Here is a 26,543-nt window from a genome sequence, read left to right on the forward strand (position 1 = left end):
AGGGTTGGTAACAGATCTGAGTTGAAATTTCCTTATTTAGCAAGTTGTTATGATCTGGAAGGGTGGTGAAAGCATATTCAATAGTAACACAAAAGGAAATAGAATATATGCTTGATTAGGAAAATTTTGCAGGGCTATTGGAGAAAGAGAAGGGAAATTGGACTAATTGGAAATCTCTTTTAAAGAACCATCACAGGCACCAAATTGCCTCCTTTTGTACGGTATGATTCGGAGTATACCAAGGGCACTGTCAATCCAACCAGTCATTGTGTATTCCATGTGTATTCCAAGACAAATGTTATCCTATTTAGTGTGTTCCTGTTGTACCTTTAGATGCACTTAGTGTGCGAGTGCAGTATATATTTTTTTAAGTACCTTAAACCCTTCCAACTGTAAAACCAAAGAAGATTGCGATTCTAAATTTTCATCTTTAAAGTCAGCAAACATATCAATAATATTGTCCTTTCAGCAACTGGGTTAATACAGATGGTTGAGAACATAAGTGGCGATATACTGAATCGCTAACATGGTTTCTTCGCATGTTGGTCTGATCTGGGACTCAGGCAACAGGAAGCCGTAGCTGCCAGTGTCACGGAGTTCAAAGGTAAATGAATACCTGATGCCGAGATCATAGGCCCAGTCGTCTGAACCACCGGCAGCAAGATCTAGTGTGAAAGAATTTAAAAAATCAATGAGGCTATTTTATAGAATGTATCATGTAAAATAAAGCACTAACGTATGAGATGTGTTTTCTGCCCCCACACCTCCCCCCCCACCCCACCACCCCCCCCCGCCCCCCCCTCCCCGATTGAGATGCTGCCCCTGTTGGGCAGGATTTCTACCCGGCCCAGAGATGAACTCTGAACCCAGTCATATTTCAGACCCCTAAGGTTATTTATGTGCTGGAGGTGAGCTCCTGGCAGAGCCAGGAAGTCACACCAGCCCAGGGATGAGCACTTGCTGTGGCAGGTCAAAGGACGCCTTCAGGCCTGGGAGGAGCAAGCAGTCAGCAAGCTGCCTGTAAAGAAAAGAATGATGTCAATAAAATGACGGGCCATCCGTACTGCCACAATTTTTTACATTGGATTACTTAGAATTTACAGTACAGAAACAAGCCATTCAGCCCAATTGGTCTATGCTCCACGCGAGTCTCTTTCCACCCTACTTCATCTAACCTGATCAGCATATCTTTCTGTGCCTTTCACCCTCAAGTACTTATCTAGCTTCCTTTTAAAGGCTTTTCGTCTCAACTTCTCCATGTGGTTGCAAGTGTCACAGTCTAAACACTCTTTGGTTCAAGAAGTTTCTCTTGAAATATCTTTCACAGGCTCCCTTGTCTTCATGCCCCAAGGCCTCATCTATCGGCATCTGAATGCCCACACATCCAGTGTTAAGGGGGATTTGAACATGAGGGTGAGAATTCTAAACTATTTTTATTCGTTCATGGGATATGGGCATCACTGGCTAGGACAGCATTCATTGCCCATCCCTAATTGCCCTTGAGAAGGTGATGGTGAGCTGCCTTCTTGAACTGCTGCAGTCCTTGGGGTGTAGGTACACGAACAGTGCTGTTCGGAAGGAGTTCCAGGATTTTGACCCCGCGACAGTGAAGGAATGACAATATAGTTCCAATTCAGGATGGTGTGTGGCTTGGAGGGGAACTTGCAGATGGTGGTGTTCCCATGCATCTGCTGCCCTTGTTCTTCTAGTTGGTAGAGGTCACAGGTTTGGAAGGTGCTGTCGAAGAAGCCTTGGCGAGTTGTTGCAGTGCATCTTGTAGATGGTACACTCTGCAGCCACTGTGCGTGGTGGTGAAGGGAGTGAATGTTGAAGGTGGTGGATGGGTGCCAATCAAGCAGGTTGCTTTGTCCTGGATAGTATCGAGCTTCTTGAGTGTTGAAGGCATCCAGGGACTGGGAGCCAATATAGGTCAACAAACACTGAACTGACGTGTGAACAGGACTTGGAACAAGTTAGAATATGGGCAGCAGAGTTTTGGATGACCTTAAATGTATGAAGATGGAAGGCCAACCAGGAGAGCACTAGAATAGTTGAGACTAGAAAAGCTTACAGTTGGTATGTATAGGTGTCTTCAGTGGGTTACTGATTTTTCTTGACATCGTGAGCAATCGGGTACATTGGTATGCTTTCAGATCCAGCTGGTGGCTTTGTGAATCAGTGAAGTTAATTAGATTGCAGCTTCCATGTTCAGCCATGGGAGTCAAGGAGAGATAGTATCAGAGCTGGGCTGCTTAAGTCATGCCAAGCTACTTTTGGAAGATGTAACCCTCCATCCTGTTTCTCCATCTGAGGTTACCGACATTTTACTCCAGGTTCCCCAACCAGCCCACAATACTCATGCACAGGTCCCAGCTGAGAAATCGTGCCTTACCTCCATTCAGTGCATCTCTTTGGTGACACACAGCTGAGATCGGAAACTCAGCATACAAAGAACTACAGTAGGGAGCACCTGTCCTACCAATCTCTGACAAAGTATGCTTGAGCTCCCATGAGATAAGGCTCAGAGCTACCCCTTATTATTTAAAGATAAACTGCATTTAGTGACACCACCCAATATAATTAATGAGATTTGTAGTTGAAACACCAGCATTTGGGATGACAATAATAATGACTTGGTTGCATTTTGTTACACTGGCAATACAATTAATGAAGAAGAGTAACATATAAATTGATGCCATGTTCTCCATGTGGCTACGTGCAGAACTCAATAACATATAACCCTTCAGCACAGCAGAGCACTAATACCCAGGCTTGGATGACTAGGCGATGTCATGAGCATGCACTTCATCGCTCTGACAGCTGTGTCAATATCTACTCTGTCAAAGATAATGCCAGTTTTGCCTAGAACCACTAAATAGGGTGCTTACATATTGTGCTTGCTCCAGGACCCTAGGCATAGCGAGTTCCATAAAGACTTGTCAAGGCCCTAACCGCATTCCGAGCTAGGTCATTCTGAAATAGAATCACCGAATAACAAACCTGATTACTAAGTATAATAAATATCCAAAATGCAAGACATTGGGAAGAAGCCCCTGTTTCTACATTTCAATGAGCTTGACCTTCCTCCACCATAGTGCCCAAACATCAGGAGGTATAATGATAGACATCAGGAGGCGAAGCCTACTGCCACATCCCTGCTGTGCTGCAGTAAATTGGGTCAAAGTCCACAACTCTGGGGCAATTAGATTTTGCATTGTTGTCATATGTGTTGCTTTGTTTCTCCACAATCGGAATAAAGTGTTATAGAGTCATACAGTCATACAGTCGTACAGCATAGAAAGAGGCCCTTCGGCCCATCGCGTCCATGCCGATCATAATGCCTATCTATACTAATACCACCTGCCTGCATTAATTCCATATCCCTCTATGCCTTGCTCAGTCAAATACCTGTCCAGATGCCTCTTAAATGTTGCTACTGTTCCTGCCTCCACCACCTCCTCTGGCAGCTCATTCCAGATACCCACTATTCGTTGTGTGGAAAAATTTACCCCTTTGATCCCCTTTAGACCTCCTCCCTCTCACCTTAAATCTATGCCCTCTAGTTTTAGTCACGCCTACCATGGGAAACAGACTCTGGCTATCTACCCTATCTATGCTTCTCATAATTTTATATGCCTCTATCATGTCCCCTCTCAGCCTCCTTCGCTCTAGGGAAAACAGACCCAGCCTATCCAATCTTCCTTTATATCTCAAGCCCTCCAAACCAGGCAACATCCTTGTGAATCTTTTCTGCACCCTCTCTGGCTTAATCACATCTTTCCTGTAGTGCAGCGACCAGAACTGCACACAGTACTCGAAATGCGGCCTAACCAATGTTATGTACAACTGTAACATGACGTCCCAACTCTTGTACTCAATGCCTCAGCCGATGAAGGCAAGCATGCCATATGCCTTCTTCACCACCCTGTCTACCTGTGTTGCCACTTTCAGGGAACTATGTACTTGCACCCCAAGGTCTCTCTGCTCAACAACACTCCCCAGGGCCCTGCCATTCACTGTATATGTCCTGCCCTGGTTTAACTTGCCAAAATGCATCACTTCACACTTGTCTGCGTTAAATTCCATTTGCCAATCTCTTGCCCACTTTCCCAGTTTAACTATATCCTGTTGTAACCTTAGACAACCTTCTTCACTGTCCACTATACCACCAATTTTGGTGTCACCTGCAAACTTACTAATCATGCCCCCTACATTCACATCCAAGTCATTAATATATATGAGAAACAACAGAGGGCCCAGCACCGATCCCTGCGGCACACCACTGGTCACCGGCCTCCAATCTGAAAAACAACCCTCCACTACCACCCTCTGCCTCCTATCACCAAGCCAATTTTGTATCCAATTGACTAGCTCACCCTGGATCCCATGTGTTCGAACCTTCAGGACCAGCCTACCAAGGGGGACCTTGTCAAAGGCCTTGCTAAAGTCCATGTAAACAACGTCCATCGCCCTGCCCTTGTCAATCCCACCACTGATGTAAGACTCACCAGCCTGTAGTTCCCTGGCTTATCCCTGCTGCCCTTCTTAAATAAAGGCACAACATTAGCTATCCTCTAGTCTTCCGGTACCTCACCCGTGGCTAACGATGATACAAAAATCTCTGCCAGGGCCCCAGCAATCTCCTCCCTTTCTTCCCATAGCATCCTAGGATACACTTAGTCAGGCCATGGGGATTTATCCACCTTAATGCACTTCAAAACCTCCAACACCTTCTCCTTTGTAATGTTGATATGCTCCAGGATATCGCTGTTCCCTCCCTTGAACTCACTAGCTTCCATGACCTTCTCCACGGTAAATACAGACGAGAAGTATACATTTAAGACCTCGCCCATTTCCCGTGGCTCCACACATAGATTACCACACTGATCCTTAAGGGGACCTACTCTCTCCCTAGCTACCCTTTTACTCTTAATATACTTACAGAATACTTTAGGATTCTCCTTTATCTCATGGCCCCTTTTCACCCTCCTAATTTCCTTATTAAGTGTACTCCTACAAGAGTAAGAGGTGACTTGATTGAAACTTTTTTTTATTCGTTCATGGGATGTGGGCATCGCTGGCTAGGCCAACATTTATTGGCCATCCCTAACTGCCCTTGATGGCTTCCTACACCGTCTCAGAGGGCATTTAAGAATCAACCACATTGCTGTGGATCTGGAGTCACATGTCGGCCAGACCAGGTAAGGACGGCTGATTTCCTTCCTTAAAGGACATTAGTGAACCAGACGGGTTTTTACAACAATCGACAATGGTTTCATGGTCACCATTAGACTAGCTTTTTTAATTCCAGATTTATGAATTGAATTCAAATTTCACCATCTGCTGTGGTGGGATTTAAACCCATGTCCCCAGAGCACTAGCCTGGTAGTTAGATTCTTGATAAGCAAGGGGGTGAAAGGTTATTGGGGGTAGGAGGGAATGTGGAATTGAAGGTACAATCAGATCAGCCATGATTGTATTGAATGGTGGAGCTGACTCGAGTGACCGATTGGCCTACTCTTACTCCTAATTCATATATTCATATGTATATTCCAATCTGCTGGGACTGCTCTAGAATCGATGGAATTTTGGAAAATCATAATCAGTACATCCATTATCTCTGCAGCTACCTCCTCGAGAACCCTTGGATATCGGCCATCAGGTCCTGAGGATTAATTGGCTTTTAGTCCCTTAAATTTCTCCAATACTTTTTCTCATCTGATTTAATTACCTGAGGTTCCTCACTCTTATTAGCCCCTTGGTTATCCTCTATTTCTGGTATGTAATTTGTGTTTTCTACTGTGAAGGCAGGCACAAAATACGTCTCTGCCATTTCCTCATTCCCCAAGATAATTTCTCTTGTCACTGCCTTAAGGGACCAATGTTTACTTTAGATACGCTCCTCCATTTTATATATTTGTAAAGGTACTTACAATCTGTTTTTATATTCCTGGCTAGTTTACTCTCATATTCTATTTTTTCCCTTTTCATCAACTTTTTGGTTGCTCTTTGCTTGTTTCTAAAATGCTCAACCCTCAGGCTTACTACTATTCTTTGCAGCATTATAAGCCTCTTAGACACATGGTAAATTAAATTCAATGCTGAGAAGCATGAAGTGATGCATTTTGGAAGGAAAAATGAGGAGAAGCAATAAAAATGAATTAGTAAAGTTAATCAGGTTGCAGCCTCCATGTTTAGCCATGGGTTTCAACAGGAGATAGCATTCCAATTATCTCAACTGGGTTGCCCAAGTCATGCCTGTAGTGTTGTAGTGTTTTGAAATTGCAATTGCATTGTACATGTTTACTCTAGAGGCTGCTGTAGAATGCTAGCAAAGGAAAAGTGAAACTAAAGCAGAATAAAGAAGAACCCCCTGTGTTCAGCAGCCTGCAGTCTCTGTTTCACATATCTTATACCAAACCCAACTAAACCTCACTCCAGTCTAGAGGTCATCACAATGCTAATTTACATTTGGAAGATGTAACCCTCCTTCCCGTATCTCCAGCGGTGATCACCTATATCTTACTTAAATTGTACATTTTTAAAGTGGCTGCAGGAATAGAGAGACCTGGGGGTATATGTGCACAAATCATTGAAGGTGGCAGGGCAGTTTGAGAAAACGGTTAAAAAGACTTTTGGGATCCTGTGCTGTATAAATAGAGGCAGAGAGGAAGGAAGTTATGGTAAACCTTTATCAATCACTGGATAGACCTCAGCTACAGTATTGTGTCCAATTCCAGGTACTGCACTTTGGAAAAGATGTCAAGGCCTTGGAGAGGGTGCGGAAGTAATTTACTGGAAATATAACAGGGATGATATAATTCAGTTATGCGGAAAGACTAGAGAAGCTGTAATTATTCTCCTTAGAGCAGAGAATGTTAGGAGAGATTTAACAGAGGTGTTCAAAATTATGAAGGTTTTGATAGACTGGATAGAATGAAACTTTTCCCACTCGCGGGAGAGTTGGTAACCAGAAGACACACATTTAAGATAATTGGCAAAAAAAGGGAAGAGATCAAGAGAGTGTTTTTTAGTGCAGTAAGTTGTTATGATCTGGAATGCATTGTCTAAAAGGGCGGTGGAAGCAGATTGAATAGTAACTTTCAAAAGGGAATTGGATAAATACTTAAACGGAAAAATATATATGGCAATGGGGAAAGTGCGGGGGCATGCGACTAATTGTTCGCTCTGTCAGAGAGCAAGCACAAGTACGATGGGTTGAATGGCGTCCTTCTGTGCACTGTGATTCTATGTCATGCATGAAAATAGCATTTTCCAGATATGTCAGATAATGGATCATAAATGAAGCACTGCCTATGACATAATAATATGTTCCAAGCTATTTCAACATTGTAACTGGTACACGGTTTCATCATGAGCAGCAAGGAATCAGGCCCCTTGGTATAATAAACAAGTAATTTATTTAAATACCTTTAATTCATTACTAGTTTATTTCTGAGATGCAGTCACCTACCAGTTCTTCATTGTTAGATGCCAACGAGTTGGGGTAGGAATATGGGAACAAACATAGCTGAGAGTACGAATGCCTCGTGAGATAAGCCTTGATGATTGAGCTGCGATTACGGATGAAGTCAGCAACCGCCTTGACTTCATTTTCAGATTCTGAATATGGTCCACAGTAAATCTGAGTGCACGGGTTCTTTGAGCCTCCATTGGCTGCAGGTTAGGCATGTCTTGAACAGTTAGAATTGTCACCTTCTACTTTTTAACATTATATACCTCTTCCATAAGCTGCAGGTCACAGATAAAGAGCTGGATCCTCCTCTCTTATCCCACCTCTCCCCTGCTTCCCCCACGCTGGGACTTACTTACCTGATGCATGAAAAATGCCAGCTGTGGGGACGGGGGATGTGCATGTGTACATTGTAGTTACTTGGCCCATTGTCCGCCTGTGTCACCCCGTTCCCATAGTTCGCAGGAACCATCACATGAACTATGAGTCCAAAGCAGCGCTGGGGCTGTCTCTAAATATACCAGATGGAGGGACAGGGCCTTGTAACAGGCTCTTTGCCCTCTGCTACACTACTGCCAGTGGAGAGAAACCTCCAGGAGTTCAAAGCAGTTTTTGATCGAATATACTTTATTAATAGCATTTTACCATACTTTTAATCTGAATGTATATATATATAATATATATAAAACATATTTGAAGTTCTCCATCTATTTTTGAGTTGCTTTAAAGAATCCTTCCTGAGATGCCCACAATGGAGATTTGGGCTCAACTCCAGCCCAGACTGATCTCCTCTGTTGGCATATCCTATGTGAAATAGGTCTGTACAGTCTTAATAAATCTCCTAGTAGACATGGGTCTGTATCATAAAACTGCTCATAATGCAGCTGCAATCAGCAATGTCACAGTCGAGACTGAGGTTGGTGTGGGAAATGGAAAAATGCAATACTGGCACTGGACAGAAACCTCGTCTGAGTTTCGGGATGGAGCAGAGTAGAGAGAAATCATTTTGCACCTAACTCTGTTATACCACATCTGGTAGTCTTTGGGGATGATTTTAACTCTATCTATCTGGTGGGTAGGCAGTTAAAATGCCCCATGTTACTTACCTGTCCTGAAGCCACCAGGATCCAGCCATTTATGATTTCAACTGGCTCTCCTGAGCAGGGAGCAAGGATGCCTGCCCACAAACAGCTGTATCCTTCTTTACATATGCATGTCACATCCCAGGCTAATTTAGGGGACGATCTCTCCAGAAGAAGCCGAAAAGAGTAAGTGTTCTTGGTTCCTTTGTGGGGCCTGGAGAAGCTTTTGTCTTCCCTTGCCCTGGTCTCCTCCCCATCTTCCCAACTGCAAGACCACTGCGAGATGCCACCTAATGTACTTTGGCAGGCCACCGTGAGCCAGCTAATTTTCCATCGGCTGGCAGTTACTTGCTGCCTACTTCACACAACTTCCAGGAGAAATGAGGCTCTGGAGTTAAAATAGCCCATGCTCAATCTCCAAAGTTTCCAACTCAGCCACCCAAAACCCACCTGGAGGTGAAACTGGTGGTATGGACATGACGGGGCAAATGGCCTCCTTCTGTGCTGGAGCCATTCTAGGGATCCTTGGAGCCAGCAATGGGAGATTGAAAAGAAATTCCTCAACACCAGACATCATTAATTTTGATAAGCATGAAAATATATTTTTGATTTCAAAAGCACGCAGACGATTGTTAAAATGCAGAGACTTACCACACCATTTGGCATCAAAGTTTCGGTTTGGATCAGTGCCCACACAGTCAGAGCCAGGATTCCTGGAGCGTGTCTTCCTCCAAAATCGATCCTGTAGGTTGATACAGTGAACATGCATATAGACGGATAGAACTCTCGAAGTACATTGTGCTATATGAACACATCTTTATATATTTAAATGTGTTCTGGCATTCTATTCCAGTGCAGTAATTACAATTGGATGGTTTAGCAAATATCACCTTGCATTCTTGGCACATTACTTGGCACCGTCATATGCCATCCCATCTCTAGAGAAATGTGCGCTAAGCTCTGGAATCCCCTCCCTAAATCTCTCTGCCTCTCTACCTCTCTCCTCCTATAAGATGCTCCTTAAAATCTACCTCTTTAGCTAAGCTTTTAGTCACTTGTCCTAATATCTCTATGTGGCAAATCTTGTCTGATAAAGCTCCTTTGAAGTACCTTGGAATGTTTTACTGTGTTGTATAGGCGAAGAACATTACAGGGCTACTGGGAACGAAAAAGGGAGTAGGACTAATTAGATCGGTCTATCAAAGAGCTAGGACAGGCATGATGGGCTGAATAGCCTCCTGCTGTACTGTATCCTTCTATGATTCTATGACAAGAAAGCTTTTGAAAAATCATGGTTGAAGGTTTAGGTAACCACCAGCACTTTTGTAATATAAGTAATTAGACGAAAAGAAGAAAACAATATGGAAGTATATAAATTATCACGCAGGCAACATAACCCACTCATGCTTTTGCTGCTTGTGCATGTTATACCACTCATTGAATATTTTCTGTATTTTGAGGTCCTTTAATTATCTTTTTTTTTTACATTTTAACATTTCAGTTCCAACTTTAAAATTAGATCTAGGCCATTCAGGAGGAAAATCAGGGAGCATTTTGTCACAGAAAAAGTAGTAGAAATTTTGAACTCTCTCTCTCCCAAAAGGCCATGAATGCTGGGGGACAATTGGAGCTTTTAAGGTTGAGACCGATATATTTTTGTTCGGTAGTGTATCAAGGGCTATGGAGTTAAGGAAGGGTTGAGGGGGAGGGCTGAGGGGGGGTTGCAGGGGAGGGGGGCGGGCAACTGGTGTTGAGCTGCAGATCAGCGCTGACCTAATTGAATGGGGGAGCAGACTCGAGGGACTAAATGGCCTGCTCCTGTTCCTATGTTCCCATGTCTATATCTTTTGATCCAATCTATAAGTCTGTCTAATCTAGAAACTGACAATAAAAAGGTTAGAAACAAAAGTAAGGAATGTGTGAAATTAAAACAGAAAATACTGGTCGGCAGGCCAGGCAACATCTATGGAGAGAGGAAGGTAGGGCTAACTTTTCAGGTCAGTGACCTTTCGTCAAAAGGAATATGTGAAAACTGGAAAGACAGCAAGCCTGGCAAACAGAACACTTACTGCCCTAATCCAAAATTGCTCATCTTACACCGTCACAGAAAGTCAAACTTCTCCCCATACGTGTAGATCTTAACTCTGTATGATGGTCTAAAACAGGTAATAGTGAGTTGGCAGTCCTGTTTACATCCCTCCTGATATTCATTCCCATTGACTTCAAAAGAAATGAAAATCAGGAGAGGATGGCTGAATCAAAGTCGCCCATTTTACACTATCAGTCAAAGTTTGTTTCCATTTCTTTTGCTGTCTTTCCCAAGTCCACTGGAGAACTGAAGACACAGGGCTGGATGTTAAGAGCCCAATGGCGGTCCACTCGTGCAGGCCGCACACAAAGAGCCGCTGTGATCTTAAGCGTGGTGGCTCATTTAAACAGCTGGGGCGGCCCCCCAATCATGTGGAGGGGATGGGCTGTCTGTCCTTGGCAATAGCGTTAGCTGCCTGTGCGCAGGAGCTGGTGCCATTTTTAAAGGCCTGCCACATATTTAAATTTTAAAGAAAGATTCCCCCAAAATTAAATAAATAAATTTCCAACACCCCTTTCCCATTCCCCCCAATAACAATTACAATAACTATTTGCCCTTCCCCCCAAAACATTAACCTTTTACATCTGACCTTTCTCCCCCTCAAAGTGCACAAAGTTTAAGGTTCAACCCTTCCCACCATCCCCTACACCCATTACGTGTATTTGACCCTGTCGTCCCCCTCCCGCACTGACAAACTTACCTCCACCCACCTCCTCACCAGTGTGGCGCCGCGTTTCCCTGGACGGGGATCTGAAGGTACGGGAGTGCCGGCCACCACGCTGAAGATCATGGTGGGCCCTCAAGATTGAAGGTAAGTGTATTTAAATTAATTAATTTTATTGATTTGCATATTTAAATTGTGGTCCCGTCACCCAGCAGCGGGGGGCCTGCCACCGAGCCTCGCTGCTACAGGGAGGATCGAACCGGGCCCTTCCTGCGTCGAGGTCCATGACGGGCCTTATCTGGAGCCATCTTCAGGCACCCCCCGCCATGGAGCATGACGTTAGGGGCTTGTTAAAATCCAACCCACTGACTTTCTCTGGTATGGTTCCACATGTACTGAACCCTACCAATTGGCCATTCTCCCTAAAAGTTTTTCATTATATTGATTCTCAAGAAGTGGGTATCGCTAGCAAGGCCAGCATTTAGTGCTCATCTTTAAGTGGCTAAGAAGATGGCTGACCCTTTTCATAAACCACTGCTGGCAGTTTTATACAACTGAGAGGCTTGCTAGGCCACTTCAGTGGGCAGTTAAGAGTCAACCATGCTGGTGTCAGACAGGAGTCAGATGTGTCAGATCAGAGAAGGGTGGAAGGTTTCCTTCCCTGAAGGCATTAGTGAGCAAGTCGGATTTTTATGAAAATCCAAAAGCTTCATGACTTGTAGTTTTTTTTTTTGGTGAACCCTTACATTCCAGAATAAACAGGAGAGAATGGAAATATACTGCTTCCAATCCAGTTCTGTAACTTTGTCCAAAGTATGGCATAAACAGAGCTTCTGACCCAGCTCCAGGGGGAGCAAAAGGAGCTTTTTTTTTAGATTAGAGATACAGCACTGAAACAGGCCCTTCGGCCCACCGAGTCTGTGCCGACCATCAACCACCCATTTATACTAATCCTATATTCCTACCAAACATCCCCACCTGTCCCTATATTTCCCTACCACCTACCTATACTAGTGACAATTTATAATAGCCAATTTACCTAGCAACCTGCAAGTCTTTTGGCTTGTGGGAGGAAACCGGAGCACCCGGAGAAAACCCACGCAGACACAGGGAGAACTTGCAAACTCCACACAGGCAGTACCCAGAATTGATCCCGGGTCCCTGGAGCTGTGAGGCTGCAGTGCTAACCTCTGCGCCACTGTGCCGGAGCTGTGAAGAGATCCAGTCTGTGTCTTCATATAAAGAGAACTGTAGTCTCAGATTCAGATCCTTGTCCTCTGGTGGATCATTGTTCATTAGAGAGGTTGGAAGCGGAATATCTGCAAAATATCTGAGGAGGCCCTTCACCGAAAGAGATCTGTAGGTCTGTTCCATTATTTATCACTGAGGTGCTGGGGAGCAACCAGCACCTGTGGTCTCATAACATAGCAAGCAGTTCACTCCTTTAGGGGAGGAGAAGGGAAAGGGAGACAAATGGACAGTAAATAATGAGATAGTAGATCAATTGGAAAACAGCAAAATATATTTGCATAGTTGCATTTAAGGAGAGAGAAAGCAATATGAAGGATATGCTAGAAGGTTGGTTGAAGTAGGGTGGGAGGAGGCTTATGTGAAGCACAAATACTGGCATAGACCTGTGGAGCCGAATGGCCTATTCCTATGTGTAAATTCTATGTAATTCTATATATTGTATTAAATTTGCTATGTATGCTAAACATTCCTTACTTGGACGTCACCATTCTGTGACATACAATTAACTTTATCCCCACACTTGTACCAGTAGATGGAGCTCCTTAGGCTCCAGAACCATCCCATGACTTTTCAAAAGTGTCATCATTGCTGAGTCTCCCTATCATTCAACATCTTGGGGGTCACCAGTAAGTGGATGCTCAACTGGACTAGCCATAAAGCACCATGGCTACCAGAGGAGATCAGAGGCTGTGAGGAGTGACTTTTCTCCTGACTCCGTAAAGCCTCTTGATCATCCGCAAGGCTCAAGTCAGGAATGTGATGGAATACACAGTGCTCCCCAGGATTGTTACAATTTTACAACTTTGTCAAGTATCTTTACACCATTCTGATCAGCACCCATGTTATTAGACTCAATATTGGCACCTCCATCACCAACCTATGTGACTGCAGAGTGCGCAACTCATCAAAGTTGCATTGGCAGCACCTCCATTACCTGCAGCCTTTAGCAACAAGAGCACCAATCCTATCACAATTCATCTCCTCCTCCGAGTCATGCACCGTTCTGACTTGGATCTATAATGCTGTTCCTATATCGTCACTGGTTCAATATTGTAGGAGCATGATAACCATGAGGATTACAATGGTTCAAGCACTCCTCATCATCTTTGCACAGCATTTAGAGATGGACAATAAATGCAGTCTTGCAGGCAACACCCACATCCTGAGAAAAAAAATAGAAATCCTAAGCAAATTGGGTTTTGCATCTTCCATTCATGCTCCTACACATACTTTCAGTAGGCACAGTGTCTATACTTCAGTGAGATGAGGCTATTAAACTGTTCTATTTCTCAGAATGCACAGAGCTCACTTAATTCAATAAGTACAACTTGCTTTTGTACAATAATACAAAATAGGAACATAGGAACAGGAGTAGGCCATTTAGACCCTCGAGCCTCTTCTGCCATTCAATGAGATCATGGCTGATCGGTGATTGAACTCCATATACCCGCCTTTGCCCCAAATTCCTTAATAACTTTGGTTATAAAAACCTTATCAATCTCAGATTTAAATTTTACAATTGATCTAGCATCAAGTGTCCTTTGCAGAAGAGAATTTAAAACTTCCACCACTCTTTGTGCATAGAAGTGTTTCCTAATTTTACTCCCGGAAAGTCTGGTTTTGATTTTTAGACTGTGGCCCCTAGTCCTAGATTCCCCAGCCAGCAGAAATTGTTTCTCTCTATCCACCCTTTCTATTCCCCTTAGTAACTTGAAAAAAAACGCATTACATACTTCCCCACACCAGTAGATCCTTGACTTAAACAAAATGGGGTAGAATTTCATCTTTGCCACCCGGACATGAAGCAGCAGTACACAGAAAAGAACCTCAAGCATGTTCTGTTATTGTAATATAGTGCAGTGGTAACTTCACCTTTAAGAAACTGTACCTTTAAGAGATCAGGCCACTGATGCAACTGATGACATCATCATACATATATAAGGAGACACCATGTTGAGAGACACTCAACACATGGCTTGCAAAGAGCACACACACACCAGGAAAAGAGGAAAAGACCTGGATCTGAGATCATGCAATGTAGATAAGTAAGACAATAAATAGTGTTTGCATGGAATTTGAATACGAAGCCTGTGGTTGTCATTTAATGAAGACTTATGAACACAACACTACATTTTATGGCAAATGCACAAACAACCCAGGAACATACAGAAGACATGCATTGAGGATTCTAGATTTTTTTTTAAAATCACCATGTCTGTGCAATAATTACCAGTCTTTCCAGCCTTTACTGAAACAGACAGCAACCCAGGACCACAATGGAGAAAATGGCTAGCAAGATTCGAATCCCTAACAGTGGCATTCGATATCAATACACACCAAAGAAAGAGAGCATTACGCCTACACTATAATGAACCAAAAGTTGGTGTTATCTTTAATACACTCACAGACACTGGAACCGACGATGATTATGACACAGTGAAGAATGCTCTAACAGGATATTTTCAACTGAGGGCAAATCCTCACTATGAAATTTATGTCTTCAGGCAAACAATATAAAGTAAGTGCGACACCCTTGGCCACTACATAACGAGACTCAGGTCTGAGCCAGAATTTCAACTTCACAGACGTGGACAAAGAAATCATCTGTCAGATCATTATGACCTGCCAATCAAGACTAAGAAGGCAAGCTCTTAGAAAGGGTGAATCGTTAAACTTGCAAAATCTACTCAACATTGGCAGAATGCTGGAAACCAGCAAAAGTAAGCCGAAGTTTTAGAAGGGAAAGAGACAAATAACAAAAGATGAGACTCCCCGAGGCCAGGTCAGGATCGTCGAGAGAATCCGTGAATGCCACAAGAGGAAGTTTCCACCAGAGAAAACCCAGAGAAAGGTCTGAAGCACATCAATGAAGACCAAGACAGAGATTACAATCAGCTCACATGCAAACATGCAATCATTGTGGTGGTACATATCCTCACTACAAACTTTGCCCTGCAAGAGGAAAGAAGTGTAAAGCCTATGGAAAAACAGGACATTTCACAAGAATATGTTGATTGAGGCCTGCATAAGACATGAATAGAGTTGAATGCCAGAAGAAAGATTACATATTCGCAGCACAAGAGAAGATTTTTGTTGCTTGCAATCACAAGTACCAACATCTGCCGATGTGCGATGTATTCATAGGCAATTTGACAATCTCTGCAGTAATTGACTCAGGAGCAATAGTCAATAACATGGATGCCCCGACATTCCACGAGTTACAGAGAAAACAAAAACTGCAATTGAACAAGCCAATATCTAAAATCTTCTCTGGATCAGATACCCCTCTACCAGTCCTAGGGATGATCCCAGTTACTCACAAAACCTCCCATGGGTTCACTTGTCAGACTGATGCTTCCCTGTCGTAGACTCAAGCAAGAGAAATCTGCGACATTTTGAAAATACTGGCGAATTGAAGCTGATCACGATCAACATCATCAGAGCACCGAGCTACCTGACGAAAGAAGTATCCACTGGAACAATTCACACTTACACAACCCTACACACACTCAATGGAAAGCTTGAGAGATAGAGACAAGAGTCAAAAACAGAGGATAAAGACGCATGCAGACTGACGGATGCACACAACTGTGATCAAGATTAAAGAAGGAGACAAAGTCTTGATTTGGCAAGAAAAAACATTGAAAATTAGCTCACCATTTGACTCAAGTTGTTACGGTAGTTCAGAGAGAAGGAAGCATGGTCATAGCGAAGAAAGGAAACTACATTGTGAAGAGAAATGTAACCTTCCTCCAAAGAGTCAATGCTAAAACAATTAAAACAGAAAGGGACGAAGACGACTTTGATGACCTTCATGCCTACGACAACTCAAGAAGCAGCTCAGCCAAATCAAGCACAGCTCAGATCGATACTGCAAGACTCATAGAGAAGATCATCGAGACCTCATCGATTACCTGTCTGATTTAAAGACTATGTCATGCATCAATGATGAAGAGAGGCGGAGAAGAATGTCTGGTATTGAAGGTGATATGCCTGAAACCTCTCCCCTCCAAGATTTCAAACTTCAGTCCAACTGAATTTTGTTCAATATAAGAGAGACACACTCAGCACATGGCTTGCAAAGATCAAGGAAAAAACCTGGACCTGAGATCATGCACTGTAGCTAAATAAGACAATAAATAGCATTTGTGTTGAATCCATATATAAAGCCTACAGTTGTCATTTAATGAAGACTTAAGAACACAGCACAACACTACAATTATCTGCATATGATCCTTCTCACTGAAGTTTGCTTTCTGTGCTCTGTTCAGGCGTTACTTAATGCCCAGGTGGTAAAGAGAGTAACTACCCTCCTGTATACCATCCTGGACCTTTCCTCTCCAGTAACTCTTGTTTAAAAACCTGGCTGTCAATATGTGTTTTTTGTCCCTATTTAATCTCTATCAGTGTTCACAATTAGAGGGGAGGACCTATTGCATGTTATTCCTACCAGGCATCTAGGACCAGGGATCAGTCAATATTATGGAAATGGAAGTAGGTGGTCTTGGTGGTAGGGAGGATATGAGGTCAGAAGTTCAGCTTAGGGTCAAATAGAATGCCAAGGTTATGAACGGTCATATTCAACCTCAGACAGAGGCCAGGGAGGGAAATGGCATCAGCATCTATGTGTAATCTGATGTTGTATTTTTGGTGTAGTGTTATAGTGCTTTGAAATTGCAATTGCATTGTGCATTGTGTACTCTAGAGGCTTCTGTAGAACACACATGCTAGAAAAGAGAAAGTGAAACTAAGACAGAATAAATGGAGAAGCCTTTATGCTCAGCTGCTGCAGTCTTTGTCTCTCAATCTCTGCCTCATTCATACCTTATACTGAACTCAGCTAAACCTCACTCAAGACCCGACGACATCACAATGGCAATGTAGTAAACAGCAAAGGATGGTTAAAAAAAATGGAAACATTGCTTTCAGGTATGAAAATTTTGGAAGGTTTTTGTCTACTTTCACAGAGAGCATTTTAACTTGGAGCCTGTTTGAGTGACACACAGGAAGCTAGTACAGTGTATACTCACACTGATCTTTCCAAAATAATCATCCAATCAAAGAAATATATAATCTCGAATCATTGCAGAGAAGTTTCCTCTGAAAGGAACGCGATCCCAATCCCTTATCACTGCATTGCTGATCAGTCTGGCATTGTCTATGCCTAACCTACCACATTTTGATGTGCATTCAGTGCCATCATCTGTATCCCCACATTGGCAAAAGTGGCTGCGACGTTTTGAAGGTGCAGTGGCAGGTTTCGCAATCACAGACGACACAAGGAAAAAGGGCCTTATTTCTACACCATGGAGGTGAAGAATTAGAAGATATCTCTGTGACACTTACACTTGAGGAAAGTGATTACAACTCAGCAAAAAATGTGCTGATGACCTACTTCACATCCAAAAAAACCATATACGAAACCATTGTCTTTTGACTCAGTAAGCAAGAAGCAAACAAGACAATTGGCCAATATTGCATGCATTTGAGGCAACTAGCAGAGTTAAGAGCTATTGAAGTTGAAGCTAATAGTAACTACAACACTCCAAGTTCAACTCCTGTGAACACTGTTCATCGCTCATGTACCAGGTAACCACGTGCAAAGCAACATCAGCCATCTCACAAACAGAGCTGCGACTTACCCAAAGAATGTTTCCGCTGTTGCAGTGTTTACCCACACCTGACAGAGTGTCCTGCTATTAGCAAACAGTGTAAAGCCTGTGGAAAACCCAACCACTTTGCTCGTGTTTGTCGCTCATCAGCAAAATCTACTACGAAGACCAATACCAACAGAAGGGTGTGTGGTATGTGTACCACAGCAAAAGGGTGAGAGAATGTAGCTAAAGTTGAGGCAGATAACCCTGGACATACTTTTGAGCTCTCTCTCAGATACAGCAAACAGCCATGTGTGACAGTGACCATTGGCTGCTCGGACGTAGATGCTCTCATAGACACAGGAGCGTCTGTCAATGTCACGGGAGACAAAACATTCAACAAACTTCAAGATTTCCCCATTCTCTGCAAACCAGCAAGTATGAAAATTTTCCCTTACAACAGTGACAAACCATTGAAAATCCTCTGAACTTTTGAAACACCAGTCTTATTGAAAGGCACTAGAATAAAAGCTGTATTCTATGTAATATCAGGAGACTGTGACACACTTATCAGTTCCCACACAGCAACAGATCTGCACATGTTTGCAGTCACATACACAATTCCAGGAGTTGACCGCATGGTAGAGAACAAAGTCAATCAGTGTTTGCCATGTCAAGTATGCACAATGTCAAATCATCATTATACTTTTAAGATGTCCGAACTACCTCCAGGACCATGGATTGAAGTTAGTATTGATTTCATAGATTTGCCCACAGGTGAACTCCTGCTTGTTGTCACTGACGACTACAGCAGATTCCCAATCGTTGAATTAGTTATGTCAACTTCAGCAAAAGCAGTCATCCCAATGCTTGACCAGATCTTCACTTTGTTTGGAATCCCTCAAATGGTAAGAAGTGACAATGGACCCCCATTCAGCAGCGATGAGTTCAGTAAATTCTCAAACGACCTAGGGTTCACTAATTGGAAAATCACACCCTGTTGGCCAAGAGCTAATGCTGAAGTCGAGAGATTTATGCAAACATTGAAAAAAGTGAGACGTACAGCTACAGCTCAGAACAAACCATGGAAGCAAGAGCTATATCACTGTCTTCGTAATTACAGAGTAACGCCTCACTCGTTTACAGGAAAACCTCCAGCTACACTCATCTTTTCACATCCTATGCACACACGTCTACCTGAGCTACTCTGCGGAGCTAATGATCAACATGTACGCGAACACAATCGAGAACAGAAGGATCAAATGCAAGTATGTGGAGAGTGAAAAATGAAGCTACAGCGCTAAAGCCAAGAGATAAATTGCTTGTGAAACATGATGGTCATGTTGGAAAGCAAACAACCCTTTATGACATCCAACCTTCTGTTGTGACCAACACAAAAGGATCAATTATCACTGCTAATCGCGATTCACGAGCCATCACAAAAAACGTGTTGTTACGAGCAAGGCAGGAGGAGTGCACTGTTAATTCAGTCCCACTTCTCAACAGTCACAGCATATCAATAAATTTTCCCACTTACCGAAGAACAGCCAATTAGATACGCTATTGGTCCCCAGAATAAAGCACACACCAACCAAGTTTATTTAATCAAAAACAAAATTAACTATTTATTATAACACTAAGTCTTAACCAATAATGATGTAAATCTATATTCTAAAATATTTTAAAACTCCTTATTCTCCCTAGCCCTCACGCACACACACATACATCCAAAAAACAGTTAACCGGGGGGAAAAAAGCATTTTAGTTTGCAATTGTTTCATATGAATAAAAGGAATAATAAAAAAAATTTGTTCATCACATTCTGGTAGGAAGTTCTTCAGTTTGGGAAGGTGGCCCAGAGGTGAATAGTTGGATGCCACTCAAAATCTTTCCAGGCGAGGTTGATGAACAGTCTATGATGGGTAGGCATTCATGGCAATTCAATTGCAACAGGCTTCACATAAGCGCATCCATCAGGGGTGTAGCAATAGGTCTGCTTAGGTCTTACAGCAGCAGGATAGCAGTAAAAGATTTCTTCAGATTTCAGGATTTCTTAAAACACAGGAGGCAACAGAAACCACACTTGATGCAGAGATTTTTCAGAGACAAGAGGCAATCGTAATCTGCTGCCTTTGAAATACAGGGTTTCTTCTCAAGAGTTGCAGGATTCCTTTATAGAGAGAGGTAACACTTTTTTCTGGGTCTTCCTCTCTGATCTCCAGGCAGGTCAAAACCAAGTTTCAAATGCTTGCTTTTTCTCCTACTCACTTTTTTAAAAAAAGGTCCAAAATGAAACCAAAACCTTCCTAAATAGGTCACATATCCAGACATTGAGTCTCTCTTGTCATTCAAAGAGTAACTCTGAGAAGGTCAAGCCACTTGCTGGTTTCCTTGAAATGACAGGCTTTCCTGTCCTTGTTTACAAATTAAAATTTTTTACAGGTGTCTCAAAGTACACTGAAAAAATCTTTTTTCAGTTTTTAAAAACACACAGAATTCTAAGTTTTTAATACAAAACAAGGCCTTGTAACAGTGTCATTCTTCAAAGCGCTGAAAACACCACTCGCAAGTATTGAATCTGAATCTGACATCGCCACCTCAGATGAAGAGCATGGGTCAAATGAGACAACATCTGATGTCAGACTATATCCTACATGTGAGAGAAAACATCCATCACAATTAAGTGACTGTTACAAGATCAACTATTTACGTTTGCTTATTGCTAACAGTTTTAGAAACAAACCATTGAAACATGCTATGTCTCTCATTTACAAAGAAAAGGAGGGATGTAGTGCTGTAGTGTTTCAAAATTTCAATTGCATTGTGTACTCTAGAAGTTGCTGCAGAGCATACATGTTAGCAAAGAGAAAGTGAAACTAAGTTAGCATAAATGGAGAAGCCTTTATATTCAGCTGCTGCAGTCTTTGTCTCTTAATATCTGACTCACCTTATACTGAACTCAGCTAAACCTCACTCAAGTCCCAAGGCCATCACAATCGGCTGATAATGCTGGAGAGTAGCTGGTAGATGAGAAATTGGGTGCGGCCAAGGATAAATCCTTGGTGGACTTTGCAGCTATTCTGTGGCTGTGGGAGGTGTGCATTGTTAATTTGGTCCCATTGCAGGAGATTCTCTGCATACGACTGGATAGATAGGAATGGAACAAGGCAAAGGCAGTTCCACCCAGTTGGAACTATTATCTACAAAATACTTTACACAAAGCATCTGATACTTACCTTGGTCCAACTATAAATGTAACCATCTACATTTATAACAGGAACAACCAGGAAATCCATCTCATTGACAAGAGTGTTCAGGGTAGAACTTGTTCCAAAAGTTTTAATAACCTGTGAAATGTATAAACCATTTTTATTGAATATTACCAAGGTATGGTTCTCAATCTCTATAAGAAAATAGAGACATGTTGTCGAAGCTTTTTGTCTTGCACTCATCAGGACAATACGCAAGAATAACCAATGTAAGGGAAAACAACAAATTCTACTGCATGAGAAGAGAGTGCTGATTGGTTGGTAAGTGAACTCTGATTGGTAGAGGCATTGCCATGGAGAATGCACCACTTTACGGTGACTGACAGTTAACTGCCAAGCTTTGTTTGAAATTTAAACCAGGCAGCTTGACGCTGATTTTTTAAGGCATTGTCCTGAGGAATGAACCAGTGAATGGCTGTCACTTATTTTGTTCAGCTGAAACAGGAGCAATGTGTGTGTATGTTTTTTCTGTCTGTAACAAACAGGGCCCTGTGTATTAATATATGTAGCTTCCAGTACAGGCAAATGCGCCACACTGCGAGCCGTACTGACAATCTTAAATTGGTGCATTTGCCCGTACTGGAAGCTGCATATATTAATACACAGGGTCTTGTTCATTGCAGACAGAAAGAGCTTGTACACACATTGCCCCTGTTTCATCTGAACAAAATAAGTGACAGCCATTCACTGGTTCATTCCTCAGGGTAATGCCTTGAACAATCAGAGTCAAGCTGCCTGGTTTAAATTTCAAACAAAGCTTGGCAGTTAACTGTCAGTCATCGTAAACTGGTGCATTCTCCATGGCAACGCCTCTACCAATCAAAGTTCACTTACCAACCAATCAGCACGCTCTTCTCACGCAGTATAAGTTGTTGTTTTCCCTTACATTGGTTATTCTTGCGCATTGTCCTGATGAGTGCAAGACGAAAAGCTTCGACAACATGTCTCTACTTTCAGCAATTCTCAAGTTCTGTACTACTAAACGACTAAGATATATGTAAATAATTCTCACAAGTGGAATGGGTGAGGTTTCACAACTAACCTCTTTCACGAGCCACTGGCAAAATGCTGGAGAAATCCACTCCCTGGCATGGATTCCACAGTCCATGAAAATGGCAGGTTTCACAAAACCTGTTCTCTTGCCAACCTTTAACAAGAGATTGGCAGACATCATCATTCCGTAAGGCTGCATTATCAGTGCAACCACAAACCTCATCAAGCTTTCACAAAACATGAATCTCCTGACATGTATCAGCAGGGTGGGGAAGAGGGATCAGAAACTATCACAACAATAATGAAATATTATACAATTAGTCTTACCCGGAGGAGATAGATGCCTCGTCCCTCATAACTCCTTCCAATTTCAAACCGAGAAATTAGGTTTGGGTTTTCTTCAGCAATGTGAGCAGTCCAGGATTCAATCTACAATTGATTATCAAACCTTAACACACACTGAAAATATTTTTATCATTTTCCATGTATCTCTTTTGCAAGTAAAAAGAAAAATTGTGAGCACATCTTATCCATAAAGCTCAATACTCCTGTACTCATTGATGTATGTTATCTCCCCAGCACATACGAAAATACGAATTAGGAGCAGAAGAAGGCCATTCGGCCCCTCAAGCCCGCTCCGCGATTCAATAAGATCGTGGCCGATCTGTTTGTGTTTCGAATTCCACACTCCCATCTACTCCCGATAAACTTTGATTCCCTTGCCTAACAAGAATCTATCTACCTCCGCCTTAAAAATATTCAATGACCCCGCCTCCACCACCTCTGAGGCAGAGAGTTCCAAAGTCGCATAACCCTCTGAGAGAAAAAATTCCTCCTCATCTCTGTCCTAAAAGGGCGACCCCTAATTTTAAAACAATGCTCCCTAATTCAGGACTCCCCCACAAGAGGAAACATCCTTTCCACATCCTTCTCAAGACCGTTAATCAAGTCCCCCCTCACTCTTCTAAACTCCAGTGAAAACAAGCCTAGTCTGTCCAACCATTCCTCATAAGACAAGCCGCTCATTCCAGGTATCAATCTATTAAACCTTCTCTGAACCGCCTCGAACATATTTACATCCTTCCTTAAATAAGGAAACCAAAACTGCACACTGTATTTGTGATGTGGTCTCACCATTGCTCTGTATAACTGAAGCATAACGTCCCTACTTTAATTTTCAATTCCTCTTGTAATAAAGGATAGCATTCCATTAGCCTTCTTTATTACTTGCTGTACCTGCATACTAACCGTTTGTGACTCATGCACTGTTACACCTAGATCCCTCTGCAGCTCGGAATTCTGCAGTCGTTCTCCATTTAAGTAATACTCTGCTTTTTTACTCTTCCTGCCAAAGTGAACAACTTCACATTTCCCAATTTATATGTCAGATTTTTGCCCATTTACTCAACCTATCTATATCAGTCTGCAACCTCCTTATGCCCTCTTCACAACATAATTTCCTATCTTTTTGTCATCCAAAAGTTTAGCTACCATGCCATCGCTCTCCTCATCTAAGTCATTGATATAAATTGCAAAAAGTTGAGGCCCCAGCACTGACCCCTGCAGGACTCCACTCGCTACATCCTGCCAATCAGAAAAGGAACCATTTATGTATACTCTCTGTTTTCTGCCAGCCAGCCTATCTTCTATCCATGCTAATATGTTACCCCCTACACCATGAGCTCCTACTTTGCACAGTAACCTTTTATGTAGCACCTTGTCAAATGCCTTCTGAAAATCCAAGTACAGTATGTCAACGGGTTCCCCTTTATCCACACCTAACGTGTTAAATTCAAAATCTTTGTCCTTTTTAAAACCCTCCGTCCTATCTCTGCAATCTCCTGAGCCCCATATCCTCCCTAAAAACTCCTTTCCATGGACTCTGGTCTTTTGTATATTCCCTCCCATTCCTTTTTCCCTCCATTGGTTCCAGTCAGCTGGATCTTGTTCTACAATTCACTCAGTAAACCTCTCACCTCATTTAAAATCCTTCTCAACTTTGTCTTTTTGACCAAGCTTTCCACCACCACTTCAAATTGCTCCCTTGCCGACTTAGATTAGTTTATTTTATGCCTCTCTGTAATGTGTCATGGGAGGGCCTTTATCAGATGCCAGCTGTGGCTCAATTGGTAGCATTCTGTCATCTAAGTCAAAAGGTTCTGGGTTCAAGTCCCACTTCAGAAATGTGAGCACATTATACAGCTGGTACTTGAGTGCTGTACTGTCAGAAGTGCTATTCTTTTGAGTGAGGCATTAAACTGAGGCTCCATCTTCCCTCTCAGGTGGATGTAAAAGATCCCGCAGCACTATTTGAAGCAGACCAGGTGAGTTCTCACATTGCTCTGGCCAACGTTTATCCATCAACCAAACCCTAAAACAGATGATCTGGTCATTTATTTCCTGGCTGTTTGTGGGATCTTGCTGTGCATAAATTGGCCGCCGCAATTCCTACATAACAGCAATGACTAGACTTCAAAAGTACTTAATACACAAGTCACTTTGTGACATCCTGAAGTCGTGAAAGGCACTCTATAAATGCTAATCTTCTTTATTAAAGTTGTCATTATTAGGTCTTTGGGAAAGATCTCGGAGCACATCATATGCCAGGACGTGCAGTAACTTATGTAAGGCATAGTTTATGTATACATTCAATACTCGATTCAGGTCAATCATGGCTGCCCCAGAGCATCACCCCTGCCCCATAAGAGGGTCAGCGGGGCAAAGCAACACACAGCAGCTGGTACGGAGGTGCCCTTGGAACTGCACAGGTGACAGGAAGAGTGGGCACTCAGTGTTGCAGCCCCCTGGCATCACAGGGGCAGAACAGGAGGGGGTAAGGCTGCCAAGCACAACTGGACAGCCACCTCCCCAAAAGGAAAGCTGCAGCTGGCAATGGGGGCACGCTTGTCAGAATTTGAGCCCAGTGGCGATGAGGGGCAACACCCTTCACAGGAAGGGCAGAAGCCCAGGTATCAGGAGGGCACAGGAGCAGAAAGAGGAGCAGGAAGGCAATGCAGGCCATGCTGTCAGCATAGGATCTACCAGAGAAGAGCTGAAACGGTCAGGAATGAAAACTATATTAACAAATTCCAGTGGTACCTGCTAATGTTTATTTTATTCCTGCTCTCAGGCAGCTGGAACAGCTGAACGAGAACAGGCTGGGCAGGTTTGCACTAAGACAGGAACCAAGGCAGGTATATGGAGTCATAATACAAATCTAATTGAATGGCAGAACAGACTCGAAGGGCTGAATAGCCGACTCCTGCTACTATGTTCCGATGACTGGCAAAGGTCTAATACCCGACTGTGCCTTTTAAAAAAATACAAACACATTAATTTTACCTGATCCCAGTTATGATAACTTTCATAATCGTAGCTGACTGATCATGGCCCCTTTCGGTCAAATTGGTTCTCAATTAAGGTTTGTAGATTCTCAGTTAGTACCCTGCGCAAAATAAAATATTACTTCCTCTTTTAATATAAAAGGTATGATTGTATGATTATAATGTTTGGTGAATGTTTGCACAGGATCTGAAACTAACTCATATTTCAATCCAATCTCCTCCAGTCTAGTCTGAACATCCGAGACCCAATCAGCACCGACCCTGAAATCCACACTCCTGTTTGTGGTCACTTGAATGAGGCTGCCAAAAATCAATCTGTGTGCACATCAATAACACAATTAATAGGTTCATTTATTCAAATTTAATTAAATGTCAGTGTGTTAATAACTAGCAACAGGAAATCATACCTTCACACTGCGGGACACAGTCCTTAAAAACTGCAGGTGCTGTTCATTTTCAGGTTTCAGGCGCAAAATTTTATCCCTTTCAACAAAAAAAAAGCAAATGTCAAATTTATTTTTGAGGTAGATTTTCCCACCTCCGTCACTTTTGCGGCACAGCGAGAGAAATTCCTCACCCAAGGTATCGCTCAATGGGATCTGAGGCCGCAGCAGCTGCAACAAAACCCAGAAACAAAAGTCCTTCCATTGTTTCCCAGGATTGCAGGAGACACTGGTCAGGTCAGGCACATTTATACCGATGCAATATCCAGGTCAAACATTAAACAAGTGCCTGCAGCATAACACACCTCTTTTCTTATTCAAACCTGGAATTTCCATACTC

General features: G+C 42.7%; 1 pseudogene; it reads right to left on the bottom strand.

The window, feature by feature from the left end:
• Positions 1-477: 477 nt before the first annotated feature.
• On the bottom strand, positions 478-26,408 carry LOC137375062 (carboxypeptidase B-like; annotated as a pseudogene).
• Between the last annotated feature and the right edge of the window lie 135 nt (positions 26,409-26,543).

Source organism: Heterodontus francisci, chromosome 11 (genome assembly GCF_036365525.1).
Source record: "Heterodontus francisci isolate sHetFra1 chromosome 11, sHetFra1.hap1, whole genome shotgun sequence".
In the NCBI taxonomy this organism is placed as follows: Eukaryota; Metazoa; Chordata; class Chondrichthyes; order Heterodontiformes; family Heterodontidae; genus Heterodontus; species Heterodontus francisci.